Source organism: Nyctereutes procyonoides, unplaced genomic scaffold (genome assembly GCF_905146905.1).
Source record: "Nyctereutes procyonoides isolate TBG_1078 unplaced genomic scaffold, NYPRO_anot_genome, whole genome shotgun sequence".
NCBI lineage: Eukaryota > Metazoa > Chordata > Mammalia > Carnivora > Canidae > Nyctereutes > Nyctereutes procyonoides.
This window is the reverse complement of record NW_026575146.1, coordinates 55,948,088-55,965,336: the sequence shown is the minus strand read 5'-3', so window position 1 is coordinate 55,965,336 and position 17,249 is coordinate 55,948,088. Positions and strand designations below refer to the sequence as shown.

General features: G+C 42.3%; 1 protein-coding gene across 3 annotated transcripts in view; it reads right to left on the bottom strand.

Moving 5' to 3' along the window:
* The window catches only part of KANK1 (KN motif and ankyrin repeat domains 1), a 207,786-nt gene that overhangs the window by 126,410 nt on the left and 64,127 nt on the right, over positions 1-17,249 (bottom strand). For all 3 annotated transcript variants that reach the window (XM_055309578.1, XM_055309579.1, XM_055309577.1), the window contains exon 2: positions 12,519-12,646. The gene's annotated coding sequence lies outside the window, so the exon portion shown is untranslated. The remainder of the gene's footprint in view (positions 1-12,518; positions 12,647-17,249) is intronic.

The window sequence follows — 17,249 nt, the reverse complement described above, 5'->3', positions numbered from 1 at the left end:
CCTCTTTCAAAATGGATGTGGTCTGCCTTCTGGGCTTTAGATCAGCTTCTCAGTTAGACTTAAACAAAAACAAAGTCTTTGCCTCCAGAATGTGTTAGCAAATTCCCAAACTGGTCTTTCTTGGACTTTGCCAGAGAAGAGAACACTGGGTATTCACAGATTCTATCGACAAGCAAAAGATCTTTAGGAATGATGGCCAGCAATGGTGTGTGTGTGTGGCGGGGGTAGATAATGAGAGACAGGTTAGGAGTGGGGTGGGGTGCACAGCAGGTAAGAGAGAGAAAAGCCCAGGAGGCACGTTTGTGCTCCTAGCTGCTTCCTCACCTAACAACATTTAGTTGGGTTAACAACACATTTAAAAACACTCTGCTCGCATAGCTCATAAACATACCCAACAGGGTTTCATTATTTACATTTTATTGAGATTATGTGTTACCACATTGCACAGAGAATAAGAAGGGCTAGACATAGCCTCATTTTCACATTTTTTTCCGAAGCATTTAACTACTCACTGTGAGGTCTTAGATAAGGGTAGGTAGTATCTATGCCCAAAATAAACAAACAAAACAAAAACACTGTCATCCACCAAAAGATATTACATGTCTATTCTTTGCCTCAGCAATTCTGCTCATGGGAAATTACCTTCAAGACACACACAAATATGTATCAAAACAGGTACAAGACTGTTAACTGTTGCATTGTTTGTAACAGAAAAAACTGAAAACACATCAAATGCTCATTAAAAGAACATTCTTCAAGTATAGTACATCTGTACAACAGGATACTCTGTAGCATTTAAAAAAGAATAATGTAAATCTAGATGTACTGACCTAGAAAGATACTCATAATCTACACTTAATTTAAAATGTAGACAAAGTATGTTATGAGTCTACCCAAAGGAAGAAGGTTTATTTGTATGTGTATGTATAGAAAATATATGCAAAGATACATATCAAACTTAACAGAAATATATGGAGGGGTAGTGGGGTTCTTACATCATTTTTTTAAGTAGGTTCCACACTCAGTGTGGAAGCCAATGTGGGCTTAAACTCATGAACCTGAGATCAAGATCTGAGCTGAGGGGAACCTGGGTGGTTCAGTGGTTGAGCGTCTGCCTTCAGCTCAGGGCATGATCCCGGGGTCCTGAGATCAAGTCTGGCATCGGGCTGCCCACAGGGAGCCTGCTTCTCCCTCTGCCCATGTCTCTGCCTTTCTCTCTGTGTCTCTCATGAATAAATAAATAAAATCTTAAAAAAAAAAAGATCTGAGCTGAGATCAAGAGTTGAATGCTTAACTGAGCCACCCAGGTGCCCCATCCTAAGGCATTTTTAAAATAACCAGTAGAGATAATTATTTTAACTTTAATTTTTAAAAATAAAAACAACACACAGGCAGTTGTGCTTCTCTACATCAGGAAGGAACAATTGGAAAAGGAAATCAAGGAGGCAGATTTGTTTACAATTGCATCCAAAGAATAAAATATCTAAGAATAAATTTAATAGAGGTGAAATACTTATACACCGAAACTATGAAACAATGCTGAACAAGATAGATGTAAAATATGGCAAGACAGCAAGTGTTCATGAACTGGACAGTCATTAGTTCTGACTAATATTGTCAAGAGAGTAATACTACCGTCTGGAGATTCAGTGCAATCTGTATCAAATTCCAACAACAGCCTCCCCCCGCCCCAGAAATAGAAAAACTGATGGTTAAATTCAGATGGAACTGGAAGGAGCTCTAAATACCCAAAGCGATACTGAAAAAGAACAAAATTGCAGGATTCACATTTCCCAATTTCAAAACTTATTACATAGCTATAGTAGTCAAAACAGTGTAAGGACAGATATACAGACTAATGGAGGAAAAAACTAAAGGTCCAAAGCATAAACCCTCACACATATGACCAATTGATTCTTTTAAAGGGTGCAAAGGCCATTCAATGGGGGAAAGAGAGTCCCTTCAACAAATGGGATGACTAACCACATGCAAGAAAATTAAGTTGGACCCCAGCCTCATACCTTATAAAAATTAATCAAAATGGATTAAGAGAGAAAAACACAAACTCAATTCTTAGAAGAAAACATAAGGATAAAATCTTCCTGACTTTGGATTAGGCAGCAATTTTTAAATATGACATCAAGAACATGAGCAACAAAAGAAAAAAAAATCACTTGAACCTCATCAAAATAAAAAACTTGTGTGTGTCAAAGAACATTACCAAGATAGCAAAAAGACAAGAATGGGAGAAAATATTTGCAAGTCATACACCTGACAAGGGTCTAGTATGTAGAATATACAAAGAACTCTTACAACTCAACAACAAAAAGACAACCCAATTTATTGTTCTTAAATATGACCTAATTTAAAAATGGGCAAAGGACTTAAGCAGACGTTTCTCTAAAGAAGATACACAAATGATTAATAAGCACATGAAAAGATGATCAATGTCATCTGTCATTAGAGACATGCAAATCAAAACCATAATGGATACAATGCCTGAGTGGCTCGGTGGTTGAGCATCTGCCTTTGGCTCAGGTCATGATCCCAGGATTCAGGATGGACTCCCCCATCGGGCTCCCTGCAGGGAGCCTGCTTCTCCCTCTGCCTGTGTCTCTGCCTCTCTCTGTCTCTCATGAATAAATAAGTAAACAAATAAATCTTAAAAAAAAAAACATAATGGAGCACTACTCCATAGTCACAGGGATGGCTACAATAAAGAAAAAAAAACAGGAAAAAACAGCATGTGTTGGCAAGGATGTGGAGAAATTGGAACCCTTATGGGAATACAAATGTAAATGGTTCAATGTCTATGGAAAACAGCTTGATAGTTTCTCAAAAAAGTTAAATAGAATTAGCATGTGACCAGCAATCTCATCTCTAGGTAAATACTTAAAAGAACTGAAAACAGGCACCCAAATACTTATACATCCATGTTCACAGCAACATCATTCACAAGAATCAAAAGGTAGAGAAAATCCAAATGTCCATCAGTAGATGAATAGGGGCACCTGGGTGGCTCAGTTGGTTAAGTGTCTGGCTTTGGCCCAGGTCATGATCACGGGGTCCTGGGATGGAGCCCCAGGTCAGACTCTGAGCAGTGAGGAGTCTGCTTCTCCCTCTCCCTCTGCCCCCTACTGGTGCTCTCTCTCTCTCAAATAAATAAATAAAAATCTAAAAACCCCCAAAAACAAAAACAAACAAAAAACCCCAGATGAATAAATTAAAAATTGTGGCATATCCATACAACAGAATACTATTCAGCCATATGCTACGGCATGGATGAGCCCTGAAAACATGCTAAATGAAAGAAGCCGAACACAAAAGATTGCATATTATACGATTCCATTTATATGACACACCCAGAATCAGTAAATTCAGAGAGACAACAAGCAGATGAATGGTTGCCAGAGGCTGAGGGAGGAGGGAATAGGGAGTTACTGCTTCATGTCCAGGGTTTCCTTTTGGGGTAATAAGGCTTTGGAAGTAGACAGAGCGGGGTAGCTATACAACACTGTGATATTCAGAATGCCACTGAATTGTTCATTTTTAAAGTATTTGCTTTTATGTTATGTGAATTTCATGTCATTGAAGACACACAATCAAAAAGAAGTAATACATGGGTAAGAGCAAAAACATTCCCCACTGAATTACCTTCCACTCGAATAGTAAGACGGTGGTACCCATGCAGATGGGCATCTTCTCCACCTGGGCAGCACTCTGGGTGGATAAGGGACTGTCACCAGGGGCAATGACACATACTCAAAACCAGTGACTGCTAATGATTAAACACGGGCCCCGGGGCAGTAAAATGATCCACTACCTGAGAAACAACCCAGAATAAGGGCTGGAGGTCACACAGCTCTCTCTCTCCAGACTTCGCCCACAGCGACCAACATCTAAAGAAATCCCACACCCTCCTTTATAGGGGCAGAAAATGAACTACGCAGGCTCCACGGCCCACATGCAGGACCCTGGGCAGGGGTATACAAGATTTACTGATCTTGTATAAAAGCTGTTTGTTACCATTTTACCAAAGCTCTAGAAATTAACATTGCCCGTATTCCCTCAGCACAAATCTCGGGGGTCATCTGTCAGGAAGCATACGCTCAACAGCAACAGGATGGCTATGCAGTGTATTTCCCGGTTCTTGATCTTTTTGTGGAGGTGAAGTGAGGGGGCAGGGGTGCTCCTGCAGAGGCATGAAGTCTCCCCTTCAGAAAGCTTTCATGGCCACAGACATTCAAATCAGGAAAAACACTGTCCTTTGAGCCACTCATTTTCTGGGTCCTATAAATTAACTCTTAAATTACTCATTCTCTCAAGTGATACCAAATAAATAAATAAAACTACATTTTATTTTCATTTTTTAAAAAGATTATTTATTTGAGAGAGAGAGAGAAAGAGAGAGAGAGAGAGAGAGAAGGAGCAGGGGAAGAAGGGCAGAGGGAGAAGCAACTCCCGATGCAGGGCTCAATACCAGGACCCGGGGATCATGACCTGAGATGAAGGCAGATGCTTAACTGATGGAGCCACCCAGGTGCCCCAAAAACTCCATTTTAATTTAAGCTATTTGCTTTGGCCATTTCAATGGGGTTACCTGGAAACAAGAGAACATCAGATCAAAAGGCAGCTATTCAAAACTCTTTCAAATCAAAATGTTTCTTGAATAAGAAACGACAACTTCAACATATGGTATCTTTACTTGTTAATTCTCTTGATGAGAATAAATAGGTCACCAAATACAAAGTGGCTAAATCAAAAGCATTTCTTTTACATTAGAGGAGGCTGGGAAAAGAGGCACAGGGAACCTCGACTCTCCATATTTTTCGTTCGATTATAAGTGTCATTATTACACATTCCTAACTGCTACTTAGAAAAACTCTAGACTCTAACAGATGAAACCTCATCTGGTATTTTTAAATATTCAAAAATATCTACACTCGTGGATCTGAGTTTAAGGAATTAAAAAAAAGGCTAATGATTTCTCTACTTCATTTCATTGGATCTTAAGACACTTTATGAAATATAGACAAACTGAAGCTTATTAGCAATTAGAGATTTTACAGTGTTTCTGCTTCACTTCAATCCTTGGCAGGGCTGGTTTCCATCACTTCCTCAAGAGTCCCTAAAATGAAAACCCTCCATTAAGGTTTAGATTTAGAGACTTACAAAGTCAAAAAGAAATCATAACTCCTACACTTTTAATCATCCATCCTCCTGGTCCATGATTTACCCCCTACTTCCCACCAGGAAATGAAGAAAGTTTTGAGGAACGAGTTATTTCCAATGTAAATCTCCAGCCAGCCTCTGTCAATCATGTTCACGTTTCTCCCCCGGGTAGCCTTCCTCCACCTCCTGCCTGGAAACTACATGACTATTTAATTGCTTTGTGACTTCACATTTTATTAAGCGGCAGAAAAACATAAAAAGCTAAAACAAGGAGATAAGCCCACGGCCGTAAATTGTCCCCTTAAGCAATGAAACTGGCCTCTCTGGTGCAATAAGGGGGAGAGGAAGCACGGTGGCAAAACCCCCCAACAAGTGCCATTCTGCAGATGGTGTGGGGTCCCCATCACTTACAGAAACCCCTCCGGGTCCCTGGACTGCAGCTCCATAGATCAGACCCCAGGCCGGTCAGCGGCATGCTTCCTGCTGCCTGTGTGAAGGACACAGCCTGTGACCCAGTCCACCCCACTGATGTCTTCTATTCTTAAGGATAAAAAAAAAAAAAAAAAAGAAAAGAAAAAAGAAAAAAGAAAGGCAGAAGGGAATGACAGAGAAAAATTCTATAACTTGACAGCACCCCAATCTGCAAGCCCCTCTCCCTAGACATCAGCCTACATGTTCTATAACCCATTGTCACTGAATGCGTACCCTCATGAACCTTCCTCACCCTGCTGGCTCCCCGCCCCACCCCAAGTCCCTGTTTCTTCCTTTGCAGTGAGATGGAGATCCTTATCAGATGATACCACATTCCTGAGTGTGCCTGAGCCCCTGCCTTCTGAAAGATTACATCCAGTGACTCACACCAGCTAAGCAGGACTTGGTGTTTAAAGGCCTGGGAAAAGATCAATTAGTAACTTCTCTAACATGCTGCCAGCTAGAAAACAAAGGCTTCAAATGTTTTTAAAGCCCACTGATGTGTACAAGAAAGTGGGTTTATGACATTGTTCAGAAAAAGCATGCAAGTATTTGCAAGGGTGGGAGAGAGAGAGAGTGTGTGTGTGTGTGTGTGTGTGTGTGTGCGCGCGCACCTGTGTGCATATGTATAGATCTAAGCATACAAAAAGCCTGATAGGACATACTACTATAAACTTAGAAGTGGTTAGTTATATTAAGGGGTGATCCAGGAGGTACAATCCACCAGTCAGGTTTTTACTGTATCCATGTTTTCTGTATCCATATTTCTTTTTAAAGATTTTATTTATTTATTCATGAGACACAGAGAGAGAGAGTCAGAGACACAAGCAGAGGGAGAAGCAGGCTCCCTGCAGAAAACCCGATGCGGGATTCGATCCCAGGACCCCGAAGGCAGATGCTCAACCACTGAGCTACCCAAGTGCCCCTTCTGTATACATATTTTATCACAATGGGTATGTCTTGTTTTTGTCACTAATTTTAATCATGAAAGGTAAAATATGGAAAAGAATAGTGACCAGTCTTTCCAAAACAAAAATTAGAATACATAGTCGGCCAAGGCATATTTGTCCCTCATCTAAATGCAAGAGGCAATTAAGGGAAAATAATTTAGTCAGTGGAATGTGGAAGTTTCAAGATTTCAGTAATTTTTTTTAAAATGGGAGACAGAACATCTAAAACAGCATTGCCTAAACTATCTAGCTGGTTCAGGAGCATTAGGTAATGAACAATGGAACATGTCTGAGAATCAGTAACACCATGTCTTCCTTCCTCTTTGGAAGACAGGACATGGGAAGTGACCCCAGGAGCATCTTTCCTGGTACTAGGTCATTATACTCATGAGGAATTGGTTGAAATCAAGGAACAGTTTCTGCATTTACTTTTTGTAAAAGGATGATGAACAAAGGAGAGACGAACAAACAAAAGAAAAAACATCAGAGTCCCAAAGGAATTTGGGTCGGAGCTCTCTTAAAAAAAAATAATAACAAAAATTGCAATGCGCTACCTCATGTGGGGGAAAAAATTCTGCATTCATATTTCAAACCAGACTTGAAATTAAGTTTCACACAGATGAAATATTTAAAAATGTGAAATAAAACCATCAAACCACAAGAATACAACGTAGGTGAATTTCAATGCAGTCTCTGATTGGATATGATGATAGTCATTCATTCTTTCGACAAATGCTCCATGCAAAGCACCAGAAACCTCGGTGTGGACAACAGTCTCAGCCCCTGCCCCTAGGGAGCCACAGGCTAGAGAAGAAAATAGAACAAAGTAAATTGATGCAAAATAATTGCATACTGGTAAGTCTCAAAGGGGACCAAAGGGGATTACAAGATCGAGAATGCCAACCAAGGCTGGACAGGACAGCATCTCTGAGAACTGAAAAATGACCAGGACAGTAAACCACTAATGTACACTTCTGTGCGTGGGGTCAATGTCTATGACCTTTGCATAAATTCACCTATTTATTCCTCCCAGCAACTCTGAGCTAAGTAAGGACTACTATGATGATGACTGTAACACTCCAGGTGAGGAAGAGGTGAGTGCATCCAAGGGGACGGAGCTGGTGAACGGAGAAGCCAGGTGAACCCAAGCAGCCTGCTCTGTGTGGGGCTCTCTCTCAGGAACTGCCTCTCTGAAGGAGACAGAGTCAGCTGCAAGTACCATGTGTGAACACAGGCGCTACTGTGTGTCCATGCGTGCATGTGTGTGTTCACATACACAAGCACATGTTCAAGAAAAAGGAACAGCACCTGCAGAGTCCCAGGGGCAGGTAAGAGGTTGGGATGGTCCATGATGGAAAGGAGGCCAGGGGTGCTGGAACACCTGGACAGAGCCTAACAAAGGTGAGGCTGGAGGGCAGGCAGAGCCAGGTCATGGTAAGGACACTGCCGTGACAGCTCAGGCTGGGGTGTGCTGAGAAAGGAGGACGCTTGAAAGAGGTCATTCCGCCATGTAAAGGGCAGGGCAGTCTGCGGCGGGGGGGAGGGGGTGTGTGGTTACAGACATTCCTGCTTCCTAGTCAGTCTATATGGGAACCACAGGGAAAAGATTTCACTACTTAAAATTAAATATTTACTTCTTTTTAAAAACACCATGCATAATTCAAAGGCAAAGGACATAAAAACTTACAATATTTTATTTTATTTTTTTAAAGATTTTATTTATTTATTCATGATAGACAGAGAGAGAGAGAGAGAGAGAGAGAGAGAGAGAGGCGCTGAAACACAGGCAGAGGGAGAAGCAGGCTCCGTGCAGGGAGCCCAACATGGGACTTGATGCCAGGTCTCCAGGATCATGCCCTGGGCTGAAGGCAGCGCTAAACTGCTGAGTCCCCCAGGCTGCCCCAGTATTTTAATAATAAAAGATATCTTGCAATAAAAACACTCTTGCAAATCAGTAACAAAAAAGCCAACGTCCCTCTAGAGATATGGGCAAAGGACATGAGCAGAGAATTCACAGGAGGAGAAATAGGAATGGTTTATAAATACATGACAAAAGTTCACTTGTCCATAAAACCAGATAGAAGTGTTTTTTATTTTTTAAATTCTACTCTACTATTAGGAAGAGTGTGGGAAAGATAGCTCTTGCATACTGTCAGTGGCATTTGTAAACTTGTTCAGATTTTTCAACTTATATCAAAAATGTATTTCTTGAATTTACATTAAAGATTATTAAGAGCAGCCTCAAACACAGCTAGGAGGATATGCATTGACATTTATGTTGTATGGTGACAGACGGTGGTGAGCACTGAGAAATGTAAATATATTGTCAAATCGGTATGTTGTATATCTGAGACTAATTTAACACTGTATGTCAATTACATTTCTTTTTTTTTAAAAGATTTTATTTATTTATTCATGAGAGACACACATACGAGAGAGAGAGAGAGAGAGGCAGAGACACAGGCAAAGGGAGTCCCCAGACTCCAGGATCACGGCAGCCAAAGGCAGGCACTAAACCACTGAACCACCCAGGGATCCCCAATTACATTTTAATAATAAGAAATAAGATTTTTTTATCTTATTTAGGCATAGTAAAACCTTTGGAAGAACATTAACAGTGGGTATTAATGGTGGTAGGATTATGCATGTTAATAAGTTTTTTTTAAATTTTTTTTATTTTATTTATTTGTGATAGGCACACAGTGAGAGAGAGAGAGAGAGAGAGAGAGAGAGAGAGAGAGGCAGAGACACAGGCAGAGGGAGAAGCAGGCTCCATGCACCGGGAGCCCAACGTGGGATTCGATCCCGGGTCTCCAGGATCGTGCCCTGGGCCAAAGGCAGGCGCCAAACTGCTGCATCACCCAGGGATCCCGGATTATGCATGTTAAATCTTTTTTTATTTATCTGCCTATCTTTAATTTTTCTACAGTCTCTCTCTCTCTCTCTCTCTCTCTCTCTATATATATATATATATATATAATTGCTTTTAATAGTAAGCAAAGAGGGCAGCCAAGGTGGCTTCAGTGGTTTAGCGCTGCTTTCAGCCCAGGGCGTGATCCTGGAGATCTGGAATTGAATTCCACGTTGGGCTCCCTGCATGGAGCCTGCTTCTCCCTCTGCCTGTGTCTCTGCCTCTCTCTCTCTGTGTGTCTCTCATGAATAAATAAATAAAATCTTTAAAAAAATAGTAAGCAAAAAAAGTATCTAGATCCTAACGTAGAAAGGCTCACCCATCTAGCAGAGACAGTCATAAACAGGAGACTCAGTGTAGACTGCAGCTGAATCAGGAAATGGTGCAGTAGAAAGGGACTTCTAGAAGCATCTATGTAGTCTAAAACCTCATTTCACAGATTAAGAAGTCATTTACTCTCTCCTCGCTTCACTTATCCAGCACCTGACAATAAGCATAGCCCTCAACAAGGTTTCTGGAACCCAAAACTGAGATCCATTGCTTGCCCATGCACTCATTAAAACATCCCGCACCACATGACAAGAGTGTGTAAATACGGCCACTTAACTTCTGAGTGACATTATCTGGGTCTTGCTTCCTCTGCCTTGAGATCTTTGGCAGCCCTTCGGATTCCCTGGTACACTTCACACATAGACTATTCTGAATAGATCCTCTTTCTCAGATCGGAAACTGCAAGCCCCCTGCTCTTAATCCTAACAAATGCTTTCTCTTTCTCCATTCAGGAGTTACGTTCAGGTCCTAAGACTTGAGCCCCCTCACATATTCCTTTCTAAGTCAAAGCATCTGAGTCTACATCCTCCATCCTTTTGTCCTTCCTTCCTCCTCCCTTCCTCTTCATTATGTCCCGAAGCACCCAGAGTAAGGGTTTGCAGTCAGAAAGCCTGAGGACACACCCAGCTCTGCCACTGACCATTTCCATGACCTTAAGTGAACAAGTCACTTCATTCCTCCTCTATAAAACGAGGTTAATAACAGCTGCTCCAGCTCCTCACAGCTGTGCTGTGAGGACCCAGGGAAGTAATGCGTGGGAAAGTGCTCTCTGAGCTCATAAAGCACCTTCACATTCTACTTACTTCACATGCCTGTTATTACTGTCTCCTCATTACCTGTGACCTGTCAGCACCCACCGAAGCAGAGACAGCTATTTGCGACCTTTAGGCTGCTCACGGTGTCAACACTAACGATACAACAATGTGAGCATGTTAGATGCTACTGTGAATTGCAAATTTGATCATAATCATATGTCATCCAAACAAGTATAACCTTTTTTTAATTTTAGGAATATGGACCTTTTTTTAAGATTATTTATTTTTGGAGAGAGAGCGAGCGAGTGCATGAGTAGGAGGGGCAGAGGGAGACTCCACGCTCAGCATGGAACCTGAAGTGGGACTCAATCTCACAACTCTGAGATCTCAACCTGAGCTGAAATCAAGATTTGGACGCTTAACAGGCACCCCTGAGCATGGACTTCTGGAAGACAGTCCTAGCCAATAATTAACTGGACACATACCAAGAGTCAGGCACTGTTCTCAAGTACCTTACATCAGCTATCACCGGGCAGCATGGTATGAGAGGTTTTAGTATTATTTCCATTGTATTGATGGGAAAATGGAGGCAGAGAATACAGCTGTGATTCAAACCCAGGCATCCAGCTCGAGGGACCATGTCCTTCTTATCCACTGTCCTACAACTCCTTTGTGACCAAGGACAGAAGTGGGGAGAGAGAAGCCAAGCATGAGATCACCGCTCTAGAGTATAGAGGTGAAAATGTGTATATGAACAAGGACACCTGGAATCTTCTGGAAAATAAACAAAACTGGAAAACAAAACTATTCAAATTGCTAAGCTACCAAAGTTGCTGAGGGCTTAGGGTCATCAGGCACTTCCATATACCACTAGTGAGAATATAAACTGGTACAACCTGTTGAGAAGACCATTAGTAGAGTGAATTGAAAGGTGAACGATACATTCCCACATTACTGCTGACTCAGCCAAGCCACTCAGAGCAGTATGCCCCGGGGAGATCATCATGGATGTGCGCAAAGGTTGCACATAAGGAGACAGGGTAGGGGAGTCATTGCATCGCCAAATACGTGAACAGTGCACACTTAAAATGATGCTATAGAAAAAGGAATAACATATTCTTAAGGAAAAGAGGTATGTGGAAAAAAGCCCATTGGTGGGGCTTTCTTATCTGACTAGTTCAAGTTCTGAGCGGGTTTACCAGCTGTGTGAGCATGGGCACATTATTTAATTTCTCTGCACCTCAGTTTTCTTATGTTTAAGTGGGGATAACAAAAGACTCACTTCACCAGCTTGTGAGAATTCATAAATTAATATATGTCAAGTGCTTGGGATAGAGCCTGGCATAAAGCAAGCGTGTGATCAGTGTTACTTGTTTGCAAATATCAGACAAGTTACCACAGTTAACACACACAGACACACATCATTACAAATATTTGTGATATAAATATTATGAGTAGTGCACCAAATTCTAACAGAGATTATCTCTAGAAGTGGAAGCAGAGACTTTTCTTTTAAATTTATTTTCTAGATTCTCTTTACTTGAATAAAGCCAGCAATATATTAATATTGAACTACCTCTACTTTTTTCAAGTGGCCTTAATAACACTCCTTTCCATCTATTAAGTTTCTCTAATATAATCCACTCTCTGCATACTGTGTTTATGGAAATAGGGTACTTTCACTGATTTAATCTGAAGAGTCATACATTTTCCCCTTTATTCTTCAGAGCCAAGCAGCTTGCTCGTATTTCATCTCATAAAAGTCTTTCCTGCCCTCCTATACATTTACAGATGGAGAGCAATCCGAAAGGCTCACTAAAGCATAAAAGGTACGGGGAAAGAGTGCATTAAGGTCCCCAGAAAGCAAAGTTAGAGGACACAGCCATGACAGCTTCAGGACAGCCATACGGAAAAAAAAGTATACCTTACCTCAATTAGGGCAGGCCGGAAAATGACTGTGATCAGTATTTCAGCTCCGTGGACAATTTCCCTCGTGTGGCCCGATGATGGAGGCCATTCAACCATTCAGCAGGCCGACCAGCACTGCGACAATCATGCTGAAAGGAAAGGAATCTTGGTGAGGGAGATGTGGTAGCGTAATAATATCCTTGCCAGGCCTGACACCTGCAGAGGAGGGGAATCAATCACTAGAGACAGCTCGGGAGCAGAGAAATCACAGTAGAGTTAAGTTGTTTTCCGTGGGGGTGGGCGAGTGGGGTGGAAGGGACGGCCCAGAATGACAGATGATGCAAACGGGGGTCTCCTTTGCTCTGGGGACAAGCTTGGATGCTCGCTCTTGGGGTATATCCCCATCCCTTCCAAGCAAGGGCTGGTTCCTCGCAGACTTTCACCTTTGCTTCCACGGCTGTTCCTGTATTTGTCAGTACGTACACAAGTCAGCTCACCAATACCACCGACTTGTAGATTCCAGAGTCAGACCGCTCCCTAAGAAGCACATGGTCTTTCTCTGAAAACAAGCTCCACAGAGGATTTTCTCTGTGCATGGAGGTTCCCTGGGATTAAAACCTTGGGATTATTTTTAAGCCACCCGCCCCCAATTCTGAGATCCATCCAGCACCACTTTCCCTTGCAATGCCCTACTGCTCTGTGCCCTGTGCTCGCTCTGGTCCACCACCATCTGGCCAAACACCGCAGGGCCCCCAGCTGCCTGCAGCAGCGGCCCAGAACCTGGTCTCTCTCAGCAGATCACTGCCCACCCGGTGTCTCTCGAAGAGCAAGTGGGCCCGTCCTCCTACTCATGTCACCAAAAGTCCTCTCTCCCCTGGGTCTTAGTTTTCTGAACTACAAAATGAAGGATGGACGAAAATGTTCTCCATCCACATTGTGCTTTGAGGTCAGATGCCCCTGCATTTAAAATCCCAGTCCAGGGATCCCTGGGTGGCCCAGCAGTTTAGCGCCTGCCTTTGGCCCAGGGCGTGATCCTGGAGTCCCGGGATCGAGTCCCACGTCGGGCTCCCTGCATGGAGCCTGCTTCTACCTCTGCCTGTGTCTCTGCCTCTCTCTCTCTCCATGAATAAATAAATAAATAAATATTAAAAATAAAATAAAATAAAATAAATAAAATAAAATAAAATAAAATAAAATAAAATCCCAGTCCAGGGACTCTGCAAAATTTAGACCAGTCACCTTTCCTCAGAGCTCAGTCTGTCGCGTGTAAAAGGCGAACAAATGTATCGACCCCTCAGGTTACTATAAAAGCAAGAACTACGAGATTGTGTGCCTGGCATACAACAGATGCTCGAGAAACAGAGTACTTCCCGCCCCACCTTATAGGACACCTACAAATCTAGACCTTTCTGGTCTTCAAGTTTCCAAATCTAGTATCCTCTTACATCTGGATCCATGGAGGTAATGATACTCTCTTCTGTTAAATTTAAGCTCCTCCACTGACTTTCAGCTGCTTCCCAAATCTGGCTATATTTTATTGTATCTTCCTAACAAATACTGTCTGTCCTAGTCAGGCTAAGCCCTACTATGTTCCAAAGAACATACCCTGAGACCCTGCTTTTGTGCCCATCACCCCCCATGCAAGAGATGGCTTTTCTTAACTCCTCTTTCAAGGCCCAGGTGAGCCTGTGTCCCTGTAACCCTCACACAGTGTCCTAACAGCACTGTCCATTGCTTTGTGTTTATTAAGCTCAGGGGCCAGCTGGAAAGGCATTATTCTAATTATTTTAAGTTTTTCACTTTAACATTGGCCACATTTCAGTGTTACAAACCCAGTATTTTTTTGGATCAGCTTTGCAAATGCTTTTGGAAATTCATATGCCTTTGTACATTGAGATAGTAAGATTTTTTATATTTTTTAATATATCTTTTAAAGATTTTATTTATTTATTCATGAGAGACAGAGAGAGATGGGGGCAGAGACACAGGCAGAGGGAGAGGCAGGTCCCATGTAGGGAGCCCGATGTGGGACTCAATCCGGGACCCTGGAATCATGCCCTGAGCCAAAGGCAGACGCTCTACTGCTGAGCCACCCAGGCGTCCCAGATTTATTTATTTATTTATTTAATTAACTCCATCATTTCCCTGAAGAAGCTCATACAGGAGCTTATTTCCTCAGCAACGAGTAAACCATACATAGGCAATCCAGGGGTCTTCTCTTCTCTTCTCCAGGAGAGGATTCTAAGTACATCCAATGCCTGTAGATTTTGTGTTAAAGAGAATGTGTTCTAATTTGGAAAACCATCTTGTGATCAAACTCTCATCAAGCAACAGGGATGACTCAGAGTGGAGAAAGAATTGGCTGCTAGACTTTTTACCTCAAGAAAGATGAGGGCTAGACTTTTACCTCAAGAAAGATGATGGCTTAGAACTTAAATGAAGGTTCTAAGGGTGCTGACAGAAGACACAGGAATGGATCAAGGGACCCAGAGAAAAAACCACCTCTGAAGGAGATACTGAGGCAGGAGAGTAACCGTGTGCTTGGAGAGGCACATGAGCCCAGAGAAATATGAGTGATGCACAGGCTGTGGATGGCAGACTAACAAGATGACACTTAACCAAACCACTAGTAAGGAGGTCTCTTCCCCTGAGGACAATTTGCAATAGTGCTGGTACAGAATACAGACTGAAGGGGATCAAGGAGACACCAGGAGGGCAAGTGCAGACAAGCAGAGACTTTGCTGTCAAGAACCGGGGTGCCCTTAGCTTGCCTAACCTAAACCAATAAAAGTACCTCCCCTTGCATATCCTCTTATTCTTTGCTTCACCATATGCACAGATCTCAGTCCCCAAATATAACTGACCACAGACCCTTCCAATCTCTGCCTCCCAACACCACCCATGTGTGCCTGGTTTTGGGTCTCTAAGAAACCTCCCAGAACTGTTCAACAGCCATATGCTGTCAACTCTCAGCTCTAAATTCTATTTCCCTGCTTCAGGTCAATGATAGTTATCCATTTATCAGAGACAGAAAAACAAAAACAAAAACCAGAGACTATAATGTGACAGGTCAAAAGGAACAAAAGTCCAGATTCAGGTCAGATACCGGATGACCACCTCTGTGTAAGCCATATAATTAATGCTAAACTGTCAAAAAGATAACTTCGGGGACACCTGGGTGCCTCAGTGGTTGAGTGTCTGCCTTTGGCTCAGGTCACGATCCCAGGGTCCTGGGATGGAGTCCCGAATCCGGCTCCCTGTAGGGGAGGGACTACTTTTCCCTCTGCCTCTGTGTGTGTGTGTGTGTCTCATGAATAAATACACAAAATCTTAAAAAAAAAAAAGTTAACTTCAAACATTTATTTTCTTTCTTCAAAATAGTGCTTTACTCTCAATTTAGAAAAATCAAATACGTACCTCTGAAACTAATAATACACTATATGTTAATTAACTGAATTATGAAATGAACTGAATCAACTGAATTTAATTTTAAAAAATTTTAAAAAGAAAAAAGAAAAATCAGGTATGAATAAATACCACTACTTTGGTATGTGTGGATGATACATTTATGAACGTAATACACAAATGTGTCTCTGTTGACCTAAAAAGAGACTCAGTAACAGAATTATTGCCAACTGTGTTCTTAGTCATGTTTCTCTCCAAAGGGTAACTCCAGTCTCTCTGCCAACAGCACACCAGGTTACCAGCTTCTGCACCATCCGTTCTTCTATCCTCTGCTTTTGTAAACTCTCTTCTCCCTCCTCTGTTATGTGTCTCTACTATTAAAGAGCCACGCTGGTCACAAGATTAAATGTTCCTGGTTAGGAACTGAGGCCACTTTATCAGCCCCTACAAACTTCACCCCATGACAGTTTACTTTCCAACATTCCAAACACCCTTAACAGCTCTTCAGCTAGTTGCACGTTAATGACGTCTGCAGTAACAGTATCCACACAAACCTATGCTTTTGTCCGGGGTTAAGAAGCACTGCTGCATAAATACTTGATGTGCAGCCTGTGCTGAAATTCTAGTTGAGGAGGCATTTACCCGTCCTCTGTCATCTGCTGGTTGCCCAAGGGGGCATAGTTTTATTAATGCTGTGAGCCAGCTTTGCCACCTGCTATACTGAGGGTTCTCGATTTAATCCTAAATATATCCCCCCCACACACACACACACACATACCTCCCAAACGTTTCTATTTTACTTTATTTTTTTTTAAAGATTTTATTTATTTATTCATGAGAGACACACAGAGAGAGGCAATGACACAGGCAGAGGGAGAAGCAGGCTCCTTGCAGGGAGTGCAATACGGGACTCGATCCTGGGACCCCAGGATCACTCCCTGAGCCAAAGGCAGATGCTCAACCACTGAGCCACCCAGGCGTCCCTATTTTATTTTTTGATGCGGTAGTTGTGCTGTGGGCCAGGCCGCAGATGACATAATAGCAAAGGATGGTGGCTGGTTAGTGAAACCGTCTGCAGCACAAAGTCTGAGGACAGAAGTGCACGGTGTGTGTGAGCCAGGTACGTGAGTCTCCCCACAGCAATATAAACAGAACGAAATCATCCACTGCCAGAGAAGGGAAGAGGAAAGCTCTCCTGATACTTTTATGAATTCACTGAAGATCTATGGAAAAAATGCCTAGGAATTTGAAGGCTAATCTTCTGGAATAAACAGGTTTCCAAACAGGCTTTGGAAACAGCCCAGCAACAAATGCCTTTTATGTACCCAGTTTGGAGCGGGTACAGCC